The 16,627-nt window shown below is 44.8% G+C and overlaps 1 long non-coding RNA gene across 1 annotated transcript in view; it reads right to left on the bottom strand.

Annotated features, from left to right (window-relative positions):
• Positions 1–15,223, bottom strand: part of LOC124622419 — a 161,421-nt gene extending 146,198 nt beyond the window's left edge. Inside the window, exon 1 of the long non-coding RNA XR_006980632.1 lies at positions 15,146–15,223. This is a non-coding gene — a long non-coding RNA (uncharacterized LOC124622419). The remainder of the gene's footprint in view (positions 1–15,145) is intronic.
• Positions 15,224–16,627: the final 1,404 nt, after the last annotated feature.

Here is a 16,627-nt window from a genome sequence, read left to right as displayed (position 1 = left end):
CGATTTCAGTGGTGCTAAGCGGAAGCTTGTTGGAAGGCAGGCTGGAGATCTGTTGTGTTTTTTGATGAAAGCTGGTTCTGCCTCGGTGCCAGTGATGGCCCTGCAACCTACCTGTCTACATGCTAAACACACTGGACGAACAAATGGAGTTACGGTATAGGGTGCGATTTCGTATGACAGCAGGATCGCTCTCGTGATTATCTCATGCACCCTGACTGAAAATATGTATGTCAGTGTGGTGGTTCACCCTGTTGTCCTGCCGTTCATAAGCAGTATTCCAAGGGGTGTTTCTCAACAAGATAACGCTCCCCCACATATCGCTGTTGTAACCCCACATGGTCTACAGAGCGTCAACATGTTGCCTTGGCTTGCTCGATCACCAGATCTGCCGGCCGGGGTGGCCGAGCGGTCGCAGGTTCGAGTCCTGCCTCAGGTGTGGATGTGTGTGATGACCTTAGGTTAGTTAGGTTTAAGTAGTTCGAAGTTCTAGGGGACCAATGACCTCAGAAGTTAAGTCCCATAGTGCTCAGAGCCATTTTTTTTTCACCGACGGCAACTGCAGCGATATCCTCAAACAGCATTAACTGTCCCTATATTGACAGACCAAATGCAACAAGCATGGAACTGCATCCCACAAACTGACATCCGGCGCATGTACAACATAATGTATGCAAGTTGCATGGTTGCATTCAACATTCCGGCTGCCACACCAGTTGTGAGTGCGCCAGCATTTCAGATTTGCAATGCTTTATCTCGCGCTTACATTAACCAGTGATTTCACAACGTTAATGACTTAAAAACACTGATGAGCCAAAACATTATGACCACTGCTTAATACGTCTACATGTCTACGCAAATGTCAGTAATTCGCGTAAATAATGGGCTGCTGGTTTGGCACCAGATAGCGATCCAGATGGGTTCTACAGGATTTACATCAGGCGAATCTTCGACGTGAGTCCATTACAATGCTTCTCAAACCACTGTAGCACGGTTGTGTCTCCTAGACACTGACAAACTGCTGAAAGATGACATCGCCGTCGGGGTAGACATCAAGCATCAATGACGTTAGGTAGTTCACAATTGCCATCTTGTCTTCGATTACTGCCACAGATCCCATGCAAGCGCAGGAGAAAGTCTCTCATAGCATAATACAGCTCCACCAACCTGCGTCTCTGCCGCGCTGCGCCTTCCTACCCGCTTCCTCGAAGACGGCGTTTGTGGAGACAGCCATCGACATAGTGTAGCAAAAATGTAATTCACCCGAATAGCCGACACGTTTCCATTGATCGAGGGTCTAATCTAGATGGTCCCTAGCCCTCTACAATAGTAATTGATGTCGTTGTGTCAACATGTAGTGGTGGTATGCTGCGGAGCTTCATGTTCAACAATGTGAGATGAACGGTGTGGTCCTAAACACTTGTGCGTGCTCCAGCATTGTGCTCTTTCGGCAGAGATGCCACAGATCACCATCTACCCTGCTTTACAAAGCAGACGAGCCTCCGATCCCCACGTTCTCTGAATAGTCATGGTCCTCCAACCATGTAACGTCCAGTTGTAGTTTCACTGTCCTACCTTTTTGCGTAGATACTCAGGACAGCAGTATGTGAACATTCAACCAGCTTCACCGTTTTCGAGACCTACTTAGCATGCTCAACGCAATAATAACCTAGCCTTTGTCAATGTTGCTTATGTCAATGCATTTCTCGATTTGCACCCCATACGTTCGCTAGGGTGAACCCCGTCCTTGTCTGCTCTACTTACACACTTGTATTACCGCGATATGTGCCCGCAACGCCACCAGCAGGCATACAACGTCGCGGCGAGCAGTGGTCATAATGTTTTGGCTGATCAGAGTACGGTACCTGATAAATGTATTGTTATATAGCTAGAGAAGGCCGAAATGCACGCTATAAGCTCACGCAGGATGGCGTGAGGTCTGAAACAGGATACGTAATGAATGCTATAACGAAAAGTACGTAGGTTCTGGAATACTTAACTTTAATCCATCATTGTTGTACATCGCTCTTGACGATACAAATGAGACTCTGTAGATACATGCAATGTTACTAATGGCGCCTTGCTAGGTCGTAGCCATGGACTTAGCTGAAGGCTATTCTAACTGTCTCTCGGCAAATGAGAGAAAGGCTTCGTCAGTGTAGTCGCTAGCAATGTCGTCGTACAACTGGGGCGAGTGCTAGCCCATATCTCGAGACCTGCCTTGTGGTGGCGCTCGGTCTGCGATCCCTGACAGTGGCGACACGCGGGTCCGACACGTACTAATGGACCGCGGCCGATTTAAAGCTACCACCTAGCAAGTGTGCTGTCTGGCGGTGACACCACATGTATTCCTGAAATTCTTCACGCTGCAGTCATTATATTTTGCTGTTGCAACTTTTTTTCCGTCACTGCGTACGAACTGAAGAACAGTAGTACATACTGTATGCATAAATATATGTTTGGAGTACGTGAAGATGAGTAGTCAGCCACTGAAACTTCTGTGCAGATTAAAACTGTGTGACGCGCTAGGACTCGAAACCGTAGTTTGTCTATATAGCTTTGTGCATTAGAACATTACCAGTGAAAGGCAAAATTCTGGGCTCGAGTTTCGCTCAAGCATGAAGATTTTTTATGACAGGAAGTATCGAAACAGCGCACACTCCGCTCCTGAATGAAACGTTCATTCTGGTAGAAATGTACTGCAATAAACAAGAACAAAATAGGAATGACTTCATGCGGCAATTTTATTAGCTACGTATTTGCTCTTTCTCTCTGTGGTTCATTTCGACGCTGTCTACGAAGAATATTTGTTTCAGTCAAACAACGTGCACAAAAGTGACGGGGCGGATTTTCACATTTGGAAATGTGCCGTGTATGGATCATGGGTGTTGGGACTATATTTGATGCATGGTGCGAATGTAATCACAGTAACTGAATATGCCGTTGCTGGTTGGTGTTTAGTCAACACAGCAACCCGTCACGAGTTAACCGAGTTTGGATGCGGGATGATAATCGTTCCAAGACGCTTGGGTCATAGCGAATCGGAGACAACATAATAATTCGGTTTTCCGAGGTCGAAAGCGCCTAGTGCGGATGTCACAGAGGCAGTGTTTCCAGTCACGAAAATCGCCACGAAGGACGACCACAAGTGTTTGACGAACAGACTCCTCTCTACAGCCGCACGGGCTATCGACGGTCGCCTGTAGGCTAGACCGCAGCCGATTTGAATGTGGGACGTCACGAACCCACTTCTGTCAGGGCTGTAAGGTGAAGAGCACGACGCACAGTACTCAGCAACCGACGGCTAACTCTCCGTCCTCTGCTGACACCTCGACATGGCGTTCAAAGACTGGCTTTGGTCGGCGGACGTCGTCACCGGAGCACGGAACTGTGACGGTGTGGACCGTGGTCGATGAATCCGAGTTCCAGCTGAATCTAACTGATAGGCGTATGAGTATATCGGGTATGCGAATTTTTTGGTCATATGGTTGTTCGTTTCTTAACCAACGCTGAGCGCTGCGTAAAAAGTTGATTATGTACATGGATAATAATAATAATAATAATAATAATACACTGACGTGACAAAAGTCGTGGGATACCTCATAATATCATTTTGGAACTCCTTTTACCCGGCGTAGTGCAGCAACTCGACGTGGCATGGACTCAAGAAGTCGCTGGACGTCCCTTTAAAAAATATTGAGCCACGCTGCCCATACAGCCGTTCGTAATTTCGGAAGTGTTGCCGGTGCAAGAGTTTGTGAACGAACTGACCTCTCGATGATGTCCCATAAATATTCGATGGGATTCATGTCAGACGATCTGGGTGGCCATATCATTCGCTCGAATTGTCCAGAACGTTCTTCAAACCAATCGCGAAGAACTGTGCACTGATGGCACGGCGCACTGTCAACAATAGAAATTCCATCCTTTTTGGGAAAATGAAGTCCACGAATGGCTGCAAATGGTGTCTAAGTAACCGAACGAAACCATTTATAGTCAAAAACCTGTTCAGTTTCACCAGAGGACTCAGTTCATTCCACGTAAACACCGCACCATTATGGAGCCACCGTCAACTTGCAGCGTGTCAACTTGGGTCCATGGATTAGTGGGGTCTGCGCCACACTCGAATCCGTCCATCAGCTCTTGCCAACTACAGTCGAGACTCATCTGACCAGACCACGATTTTCCATTCATCTAGGGTCCAACTGATAGGTCACGGGCCTGGGAGAAATTTTGCTGGCGATGGGATGCTGTTAGCAACGGCACTTGCGTCGGTTATCTGCTGCGGTAGCTCATTAACGCAAAATTTCCCCGCGCTGTCTTAACAGAAATGTTCATCATACGCCCCACAGTGATTTCTGCAGTTATTTCACACAGTGCTGCTTGTCTGTTAACACTGACAATTATACGCAGACGCCGCTGCTCTCGATTGTTAAATGAAGGTCACTGCGTTGTGCGTGGTGAGAGGTGACATCTGGTGTTCTCGGCACGCTCTTCACACTAAGGATCTCGGAATACTGAATTCCCTAACGATTTTCCAAATGGAAAGTTCCATGCGTCTAGGTTCCACTACCATTCCGCGTTCACAGTGTATTAATTCTCGTCACGTGGCTGTAATCACGTCGGAAACCTTCTCAAATGAACCACCTGAGTACAACTGGCAGCTCCACCAATGCACGGCCCTTTTATACCTTGTGTCCGCGACACTACCGTCATCTGTAAACGTGCACATAGCTGTCCCATGAGTTTTGTCACCTCAGTGTAATTTCGCGTTGCTCAGTGGTCTGGTGCAAGTCTTTCCATTAGACACTACTTCGGCGTTTCACGTGTTCCTAACCTGCCCCACTTATCCAATCGGGGAAAGGGGACCCGCAGTTTTATGGGGAACCCGAGCCACGTTTAGTTTCTGGCGACCCCTCAGTTCGTTGAGAGTTGAAAGTTACGTTCATATACTGCTAGAGTGGAGAGCAGCTACGAAGTCGTTCTGCGCAGAGAGAAAGGAAAGATACGTTGCGACGCTGCCAGTTTCCTCCAGTCAGTTCACGCACCGAGACAGCTGACGGCGCGCTAGCATAAACATCGTTCCACAGTGAACTTTAAGAACTGCATTCTTAATAACGAGATTCCTTATGCGAGCGCGCGCGCAAACACACACACACACGCACACACACACACACACACACACACACACACACACACACACACACACAACCTTCCACATAGAATTAATTAATATTGAACTCAATCTGCCGGTCAGAGGGCCGAGCGGTTCTAGGCGGGACCGCTACGGTCGCAGGTTCGAATCCTGTCCCGGTCATGGATGTGTGTGATGTCTTTAGGTTAGTCAGGTTTAAGTAGTTCTAAGTTCTAGGGGACTGATGACCTCCGATGCAAAGTCCCATAGTGCTCAGAGCCATTTGAACCATTTTTGAACTCAATCACAACATTCCTAATCGTATAAAATACCGAGATAAATAATTTCTTTACATTAATCTCTATATGGTTCAAGACAACAGACTCTGAAAGTAAAACAGCTGTAAAGAAAAATATATGAAAAAACAGGAAAACAACTGCATGTGGTAACAAGGTATATACACAAAACTTCATGCTGATTTCAGATTTGTAAAAACTTTCTTAAAAACTCTAAGTTAAAGTAAGTGCTGTGTGTGGGCGTACCTTTTGATTGTTTTGACTTTGAACCTTAAATTTTTTACTCCGACAAAGGACCATAAAACTTAACACATGATGTGAATGTCAGCTTGATATGTCTACTCGTTCCCGAGATTTTGGGTCATAACAGTCGGGCAGACAGACACGCGCACAACAGAGTGTGGTATTATAATGCCTACTTTTTTACCGAATGAGATACGGAACCCTAATGAAGTAACTTGTACAACGTAACTTTTTTCAAAAACAGTGTACAAACTGCAACGCGTGTTAGACAACAACTCAAAGGATTTACTAATTACAGCAGTAAATAAATAAACAGTGATACAGATGATTTGTGTGAACAACGTTGTCCTGGCTTGTCCTGGCAGGAGAGGCTCGTCTGTGGTGTGAAATGTGTTCACGTAGTAGAAAATAGACCGCACTAACCAGCTGCAGAGATAAAAGAGAGCTGCACGTTATGTAGCTCTAGCACTATGGGACATAACATCTGAGGTCATCAGTCCCCTTGACTTAGAACTACTTAAACCTAACTAACCTAAGGACATCACGCACATCCATGCCCGAGGTAGGATTCGAACCTGCGATCGTACCAGCCGCGTGGTTCCGGACTGAAGCACCTATAACCGCCCGACCACCGCGGCGGCAGATATTCTAGCAGGCCATATGCATCCCTTTCTGGAATTCGAGCACATTGATGGATATGCCACTCTTCAATAGGACAATGCGACATGTGACCGCTTATTAGTTTCACACAGGTGGCTTAATGAACGGCCGTGGGTTCTCCTCCATGACCACCCGATACGGCTCACTGTAGCATTCGTGGGACGCTGGCGATCTACATCCACATATACTCAGACTTTTAAACACATATTCCGCAAGTAACCGCTACGTGAGTGGCGGAGGGTACCTTGTACCATTGTCTTTCCAGCTCCATTTTCAGATGGAGCGAGGGAAAAATGACTGTTTGTCTGCTTCCGTTCGAGCCATAATTCCCCTTACCTTGTACTCGCGGTCCTTACACCAAGTGTACGTTGGCGGCGGTAGAACCGTTCTGCCATCAGCCGAAAATTATTGTTCTTTAAATTTTCTCAATAATGTTTAGCGAAAATAACTTCGTGTACCCGCCAGGGATTTGCGTTTGAGTTTACGAAGCGTCTCGGTTGTACTAGCACTTTGATACAATCTGTTGCTAGCAAATCTAGCAGCTCGCCTCAGAATTGCTTGGATGTCTTCCTTTACGATGTCCAGGTAGTATTCGTGTACGCCAGATAAAGCCAGCACTAAAGACAAAAGAGCAGTTGTAGAGTAGCGGGGTGGTGTTACGTAGCTGCCAAAATTTTCAGACTTCATTTTCTGCATGCAAAGTGATTTATGCTCCACTACAAATGACGTGCTATTTGATCTAACTCCACATTCGTACTCCTTCTAATCGAAAGAAGTGCCATTAGATGATGCGTGTTGTAGGTCCAATAGTATATTTAGGTCATTGTGGTTTAAGTACCGTAGTCTGTGGGTAGGTGAAACTGAAATTCGTTTTTTGTTTGTACTTTTTTAGATTTGGAATGCCATTTCGAGTAATTATTCTGTTTGGCTAATCTACACGTGAATTTGTATTCTTACTTGAAAAATGGATGAGAACATTTCGCCACACAAGCGCCGCCCCCCCCTCTCACCCCTTTCACCCGAGCCGGTTTTCGCTCCTAATTGTGATACACACTGTATGCAGATCTTGCACTATGACGGCCCTGGCGTCTGCTTCAGCTTGTCACCCAGGCGGTCGCTGCTAATTGTGTCCTGAACAGATACCTTGCAGGGGGCCTCTGGCGGCCTACCCTCTCCCCCTCCCCCTCACAGTTTGGTGCTCCAAGCGTCAGATTGTGTCGATTGTGCGTTAAGCTGTCCCTGCTAATTCGACTGATACTTATTTTGCCAGCACAGAAACGACACCATGGCACCTATAATGAGTCGTCAGACAGCCGAAGGCAACGCCTCGTAGTCTTGGAAATTTTTGACACGAGTGCTCAAAAGATTACGACACTGATCAAGAAAAAGACGCGATCTGTTTTACCTTGTAAAAAACTTTCTAAAACCAAGATCGCATGAATCTGTATATAAAAGGCAATGTCCCAACTAACTGACTGATTCACTCAATCATTCATCATCGACCAGCCCAAATCAGTTAGGACAGAAACTCGAAATTTCTAGAGGGTGTTGATTTTATACTATACGCATCGTTTAAGAAATGATTTTTTGTTTATTTTTTGTTTTTTGAAATAGGTGAGATAGTTGAATAGCGGTTGAAAGGTTTTCTTGAAAACACATCGCTAGTAAGGCAATTTTGATTCTGGGCCTAGCAAATTTGGTATTTGTTTTCCATGTTTTAGTATTTTTTGAAATTAATTCCGATATGGATGAAATAGTGGCTGAAAGCTGTTTTTGAAAATAAATCATTATTAAAGAGCTACTAAAGCATCAAAGCTACATCTATGGAAAATTGGTATTTGATATCTCGTTTCCAAATACATAAATTCGTATTTCACTGTTTTTGGAAATTCACCTCCGAAGGGGGTGAACTAGGGGGTAAAATGTACTATGAAAATATATCATTGTTAAAAAAATTTTAAAACTAAATCTCTGAATGTTGGTACTTGGCTTCTCGGTCAGAGACAAAAAAAAAAAGAAAAGTGTTTCACACTTTTTGGACATTCAGCCCGTAAGTGGGTGAAATAGAGCCACCATTACCCAGCCTTAACTGATAAGGATACACGCTTGAAATTTGGAGGCGGTGTTGATCTCATACTGTAGACATCGTTTAAGAAGGGTTCAACTGGCTCTAAGCACTATGGGACTTAACATCTGAGCTCATCAGTCCCCTAGAACTTAGAACTACTTAAAACTAACTAACCTAAGGACATCACACACATCCATGCCCGAGGAGGCAGGATTCGAACCTGCGACCGTAGCAGCAGCGCGGTTCCGGACTGAAGCGCCTAGAGCCGCTTGGCCACAATGGCCGGCGTTTAAGAAGCGACTGTTCAAAATTCCACTCCTTGGGAAGACATAGAGGATGATAAGTTTTATGAAATTATTTCATTGTGAAAGTATTTCCAAAGATAAGGCTATGAAAATTTGTATTTGGCTTGGAACAAACAAAAATTTACGTGTATCACTATTTTTGGAAATTCAGCTCCCAAGGGGGAAATACGGGATGAACAATTAAAAGAAAATATTTTGAGCTATTTTAAAAAGCTTATCTATAAAAATCAGCATTTCACTTCTCGACGATATATACAGAAATACACACAGTATTAGGGGCTGAAACTTTGTATGGAAATGTCACCACAAGGTACCAGTAACAGGAACCTTTGACTCCAACTACCAGAACCGATTTATGGTCAGAAGTACATTCGGGAGAGACCATGCTTCTATGGCATTAATTGGCGTGAAAAGCTTGAAAGGTGTTGCAATTTGTGAACAACATAAAAATTCGAGTAAAAGAAAAAAATCTGTGCAGATCATACGACATACGAGAGAGAAACAGCGGACGCTACGCTACTATTTCTTAATTTTCAAGAACCGGTTTCGACAGACTTTGCTGTCATTTTGACGTCTTAAAATATTTTTGATACGATACGTGTTCATGGGGCTGCAACTCACAATGAAAACCTTTTGTAACAAAAATTTTTGAAGACTTGAAGATGACAGCAAAGTCTTTCCAAACCGGTTACTGGAAATAAAGAAATACTTATGAAATATTGACTTCAGAAAATTTTTTACTAAGAGAAAAAAAACGTCAAAATAGAACCTTCAAGGAAAAGCGTGATGGTGCGTGGAAATACACGTACACTTCAGTGATGTAACCTTGGTAGGAGAACATATTAACACCTTTCCACGTGAGGAAAGCAAAGCCATTATATACAGCTTAAGTCGCAGGAGAAATGCCTAAGTACAGACCTTGATGAAAACAGACTGTATGAAGCATTCAGAGCAAAGCATCCAGAAAAGAACAGTTACAAGTGAAGGCTGTATTAAGTCCACAAGTAGCGATACTTGTGCTGCAGCAACAGGCTTACAGAAAGCGTTCTCTGTGCCAAGACTTAGCCACAGCAACATGTGCTACTCCCATCAACTCTGATGTTACAATTTCGGAATCCACATGGCCTGTACTGGTGGTTGTATGATTTGTATATGTGACGTGAAGCCGGCCGGTGTGGCCGTGCGGTTCTAGGCGCTTCAGTCTGGAACCGCGTGACCGCTACGGTCGCAGGTTCGAATCCTGTCTCGGGCATGGATGTGTGTGATGTCCTTAGGCTAGTTAGGCTTAAGTAGTTCTAAGTTCTAGGGGACTGATGACCACAGATGTTAAGCCCCATAGTGCTCAGAGCCATTTTTTTGTGACGTGAAGACTAGTCAGAAAGAGGAGAGAACTAGATGGCATCCTGCAAAACACTGGCATCAAATGTGGGACTTCTCAAAACTTACAAACAAAATCTGTCTCTACAGAGTGATAACTGCGCTGGTCGATTACAGAACAGGATGTCTTGGTTTCTATACACATTCATTGTGTCAAACGGTTTCTTTAATACCACTGGTCACAAATTTCTTCGGATCGTGAAAACGTTGGTCTTATTGAGAAACGCACTAGTGGCTGGACATTCTAACAAGGGGACCGTCAGACCTGTTTATCACGGATTTTGATATGTGTTGGGTATGTTGTAAAGCGCAGTGTCCTGAGTATATGACTAGTGCCTTTTTTTTGCAACGGCTCCTAGTTTCCGAGAAAATGAACGCTGAAGTTTTATGTGTACCTTTTTCACTTGTAACGTAGGCCGTGTTTCGACTAAGGATTACGGTTATCTGCTGACGGGACCAGTTCAAATACTTCTCGTATACTTTTCTTTACATAACTAATTCGTGGGGAGGGCAGGCTGATGAATGACTTTACGATCATATCTTTATAGTTGAAAGAAAACCATGTACTGGCACCGTAAATATTATGCTACCCAAATGTGCTCCAATTTGCCAACCCTGTCATGTCGATTTTTATAGGCAGGTTAAAATTTTGACAGAAAAGATCTCATAATGCTTCCTATTCGCTAATGACTAATAAAGAAATCGTTTCGGGGGAAAATTCCTTAAAAATGCATTCATTAATTCGGCATCAGTTTAGATCGCCTATTTTCACAGAAATGATAAATACGCGTGGCTGGCATCGGAATTGTTCTAAGAAAGAACATTCTTTTGGAATTCAGTTCGAACGACTCGTGTTTTTCGGTATCGCTTCTGAAAAATTCATGAGCTTGCATGGCAGTGGCGTACATTAAATGTGCGTAGAGTTCTAAGGATTTGTGTTTCGGTTGCTTCTTCGTAGAACACCATCGCAAATTCTCTCTTAGCACAGAAAGCGATGCAAGCGATATTCTGTAACAAACGGAATATACTTTTGAAACAAGTTTGCTGTGATGACTGATTATTTATGAAATTCCTACTGCGAGAATGACCATTTTTGGATAATTCAGCATGACACGTACCAGGGGTTCCCAAACTTTTGCTCTGACGGAACACTTTGAGAATCCTAATACTTCGATGAAAACCTTTTTTTTATTTTGAAGGTTGACTAAATATTAAAAAGTGGCAAAAATTTCCTTTATTCGGTGATTATTTCAGTTGTAAATTGCAATTAGTAACACAGAAATCATAATAAAATTAAAAAATGGTTATTATCGTCATAAACTCAGAGAAAAAAAAAACGCCATGTAATTAATAGTTTCTCGCAGAGCACTTATTCACATCCCGCGGAACGCCAGTGACCCGCGGAAAACAGTTAGGGAAACCCTGACTTATTCTGTGTAATGTTATTCTGTACGATGTAATTTAAAAAGAAAAGTAGAACGCGGGCAGAATTTAAACTCGTATTGCCAAGGTGGTGAGCGTAAACCTTAGGTACTGCTCTAGGCTCACCTGCTCGAAATGCGACTTACGTTACAGGTGTAGGAGGTATACATAAAACTTCAACATCGATTTTCTCGCCCGGGTTCCCGGGTTCGATTCCCGGCGGGGTCAGGGATTTTCTCTGCCTCGTGATGACTGGGTGTTGTGTGCTGTCCTTTGGTTAGTTAGGTTTAAGTAGTTCTAAGTTCTAGGGGACTGCTGACCATAGATGTGAAGTCCCATAGTGCTCAGAGCCATTTTGAAGTTCTACGTTCTAGGGGACTGCTGACCATAGATGTTAAGTCCCATAGTGCTCAGAGCCATTTGAACCAATTTGATATTCTCGGAAAGTAGGGGCCGTCGCATTTAAACATGCCGGCCAGGTACTCAGGACAGGTCCCCCTACAACAAACCTAACTCATGAAAACCAGTGATTAACATTTATGATGGTTGCAAGCTGTGGAAGATGAGAAGACTGCTACTGTTGCTGCAAGACCCTCGAAACCCTTCAAAGAGCTGAACATAGGGAATAAAAACTTCTTTGAATTCGACCATGTCTCATCGAAGTACACTGGCATCCCCGAAATAGGGATCACAAAAGCTATATGGCTACAAATCACCAAAGACCTCTGCGAGTAGTCTTATAGAAAAAGGAACTGCAGTGATACTGCAGATTAAGAAACATGCCGTGTGTCGAAGGCTGCCATCACTCACAATCACATGTTGTTGTGGTCTTCAGTCCTGAGACTGGTTTGATGCAGCTCTCCATGCTACTCTATCCTGTGCAAGCTTCTTCATCTCCCAGTACCTACTGCAACCTACATCCTTTTGTATCTGCTTAGTGTATTCATCTCTTGGTCTCCCTCTACGATTTTTACCCTCCACGCTGCCCTCCAATACTAAATTGGTGATCCCTTGATGCCACAATCACATAAGAACTGCAATTCATCCAAGCCTGAGCAGTGAGATACCTCTCAGTGAGTTAAAAAACAGAAGTTTAAGGGTAAATGCTTGATTTTATTAGTAAAATACATGTAAATGTCGTGTAACTAGGGTCTTCCTCGGGTAGACCATTCGCCGGGTGCAAGTCTTTCGATTTGACGCCACTTCGCCGACTTGCGCGTCGATGGGGATGAAATGATGAAGATTAGGACAACACAACACCCAGTCCCTGAGAGGAGAAAATCTCCGACCAAGCCGGGAATCGAACCCTGGCCCTTAGGACTGACATTCTGTCGCGCTGACCACTCAGCTACCGGGGGCGGACATTCTCTTAGTGAGAAAATTAAACAATACTTTTCAAGAATTCTTTCAATCTAGTTGCCTACTAATGATGGTAGTGAGCAAGGGCTTATATCTGGTTCGTAACATTTCTATCGGATTTGGGTCTTTTCAAGGCTTCTTAAAAAACAGAAGTTTAAGGGTAAATGCTTGATTTTATTAGTAAAATACATGTAAATGTCGTGTAACTAGGGTCTTCCTCGGGTAGACCATTCGCCGGTTGCAAGTCTTTCGATTTGACGCCACTTCGCCGACTTGCGCGTCGATGGGGATGAAATGATGAAGATTAGGACAACACAACACCCAGTCCCTGAGAGGAGAAAATCTCCGACCAAGCCGGGAATCGAACCCTGGCCCTTAGGACTGACATTCTGTCGCGCTGACCACTCAGCTACCGGGGGCGGACATTCTCTTAGTGAGAAAATTAAACAATACTTTTCAAGAATTCTTTCAGTCTAGTTTCCTACTAATGATGGTAGTGAGCAAGGGCTTATATCTGGTTCGTAACATTTCTATCGGATTTGGGTCTTTTCAAGGCTTCTTAAATACGAAAAAAAACAAAAAACAAAAAATGGGCAGGTGCGAGAAAGATTCGCTCACGGAGGGTTCCGTACAAATTTAAGTACGAACACAGGCAGTTCATTCATTCTGGGAACCGAGGATCTCGATGATTTTTGCCGATTATCGTCAGTGATACTGGCAAGACATCGGTCCCAGGGATTACGAGACTTTAGAGTACGTATTAATTTCAAGTTGGGAGTCAGGTAATAGATGACAAAACAAATATTTTTTGTGTGATGACAAATTAACAATTCTTTGATTATTTTCCGTTACTTGTACTGTGAAACGTTTCTTCTTGGCAAATTTCATAGTTCTAGGTCAACGGGAAGTACACTGGAAGTTTTGAGAGTGAGTTTCGGAGTATCAAAATATGTGACATAAATGACCGTATCATTTGATTGCACTAACTTGAGCCTTACATTTTGTACAACACCAATTGACAGTAGATCTTAGTATCAATTTCAACTTGACACCTTTATTTATTATACCGTGATGGGACCGTAGACAGTATGTCAAATAAATTTCAACTCGATACGTGTACTCGTTTCGGAGAAGACACACAACGAAAGGGCAACAAAATAATTCTTTAAGGGTGCCGTTTTCACCGACTGAGATATGTAACACTAAAAACTAAGAAAAACAGCAAAAACAGCAAAAGCTTTATCGACGCGTTTCGCCTTCTTGAGGCACCTTCAGGAATCGTATAGGTATTGTGGGTAATGCATTAGTCATAAGTGTCGAAATTTTGATGTCCACTTCCCGCGAAGCACAGCTACGTGCCTTCGCCGAAGATGCACACCAAAATTTCGTCTACTTGTGACTAATGCTTTACCTGCAATTCCTGTACGATTTCTGAAAATTCCTCAAGAAGGCGAAACACGTCAATAAAGCCGATACTGTTTTTCCTACTGAAAAATGTAGGCCATTTTTCGACCAAGCTTAACGCAGAGTATCCGCTGAGATTTACGGTTACCACGCTGACGGTACCACTTCAAATCACGTACTTTTCTTGAGGTAACTAACGGTTGCTGCACGCCATGGCCATAGAGTGATTTTCCTACTGAAAAATGTAGGTCATTTTCCGGCCGAGCTTCGCGTAAAGTAGCGGCTAAGGTTTACGGTTGCCACACTAACGGTACCAGCTCAGAGCCTTCTCTCGTACTTTTCTTAACTAACGGTTGCTGCGGACCATGGCCAAAGAGTGGGACGATTTACATAAAAAGCAATGTCAATTCTTCCTGAGAAAGTTCCTTACACAGCATACGTTATTCGCTATTATCTAATTTTTTCTTTCTTTAAAAGAAAAGTTTGTATCAACAGTGTTCCACAAATGTTATTTTCACTTCTCCCTGCCTTCCCCCACTCCCCAAATAGTTTGATGGCACTTAGATCACACTGTTCAGTTGTGGGTAGCACTGAATCGACACCTTCTCAGATCGGGCCGATGCTTCGAAATGCTGCTGTGGTTTTGAAGGTGACGCCCTTTTAACATCACACCCAGGGCCTTCCCCACGACATCTGGCCGGTAAGAGCATAGAGCAGTACGCGAATCAAGTTTTGTGAACAAACCACAGCAAGCGATTGAGGCATGACATCAGTAACACGGGAAGAAAATTATGAACAAGCGGTAGGACGTAATCACCAGCCGCAGAGCTGCAGGTACAAAGGAACAGACACTGCAGGCGCGGAGCCGCGAGGTACTCACCGTTTGCGTCCTCCGACGGCCGCTGCCCGACGTCGACTGCGCCGGCGCGCTGCGTCTCTCTCCCATTCTCTTCCTCTTCCTCTCTCTTTCTGGTTCTTTCTCCCCGCTGCGCTAGCGAGGCCCGCCTCCCGACGGGGGCAGTGGAGGTGGCTGGCAGCAGCCGCGCCGCGCCGCGCCACGCCGCGCACCAAGGCCGCGGGGCGCATGCGCGGGACCCGACACCGGCTGTCGCTCCTCTCCGCTCTCCACCTTTCGTGTCTCGCGGCGGATTACGTAGTCTCGTTCGTGCGCTCGAGATGGGGTACACTTTCGAGGCGTGTCATAGCACATACCTACTGGTATACACTGCAACCACCTTCTGCAGCTGGAAGAATATCTAACGTCAAGCTACGCGGAGTGCTTCTCACAGCCGGTGATGTACTCCGCTCATACAGAAATTTGCATCTACTTCTAGACGTGGCGCGAGACTCTTTATTATGTAAAAACAGTCTCGTCCCCTCAGAAACAACAAACAACATGTGATTCCTTAGAAAGAAACCGTTACAAAATCAGCCAACAACGATCGCTGGTCCTAGAGAATACCACTGAAACATTTCGCAGGACTTCCTTCGCCACGCTCTGCCATTTCAGAAATGGTTGTTGAGCACTTGCTCCCTCCAAATCGGTGGCAGATACTAGGACGTGTCGAAGGCTGTTGTGTGTTGCCAGCCAGCGGCGGCCCAGTTTCTGTGCTGCAGACCGTTCCCTGTCAGGGCATCGTCGCTACCACCGGCGCTGAAACAGCATAGTCGGCTGACTTGTTTACCTGACATGTTTGGTCCCACCGTGGTTTATTTGGATCGTAGTTAACGCACGACCCGTTATGACCAACATTAACCACGAGTTAACAATAAAACTGTCGTGCTGACTGCTGAAACTCACGACGGCGGCGGCCGCACTGCTTCAGGTAAGCCGCCAGTCTCGTATATATACCTGCCTGCGCGTACTTCACAAGAACACGACACGTGGCACACGTCACGGGCTGTGCGCTGTAGTAGATGCATGTGCGAGGTGGCTGCGGTGACCTGAGTCGACACAGTCGACGTCGAGGTCGTCACAGACGGACCGCCAGCTGAGCTGGTGTAGGATAAGTCAATGAGAGGTTGGGGTTATTGGTGGCAGAGAGGGGGGTGGTGAGGGGGGGGCGGAGAGAAGGAAGCGGCCCTGGCCTGCTTCGAGAACCATCATTTAGCAAGTGTTGATTCATTTTCGAGTGCCGCAGCGTGTTTAACTTGATACAGGAAAGCCTGCGAACAGACCCATTTGTTCAAAAACTACGTGATTCATCATCTACATTAATAAACTATATGCTCGGTGCACAGTCACCCGATCCAAGTTACAGGTTGCCTATATCAAGGGTTCTCAAACTTTTCTCTGATGGAACACTTTAACAATCCTTGTACTTTGACAGAACACCTTGTTTATTTTGAAGGTTGACTGGAT

This window comes from Schistocerca americana, chromosome 7 (genome assembly GCF_021461395.2).
Source record: "Schistocerca americana isolate TAMUIC-IGC-003095 chromosome 7, iqSchAmer2.1, whole genome shotgun sequence".
Lineage (NCBI taxonomy): Eukaryota > Metazoa > Arthropoda > Insecta > Orthoptera > Acrididae > Schistocerca > Schistocerca americana.
This window is presented reverse-complemented; position numbering and strand designations above follow the sequence as displayed.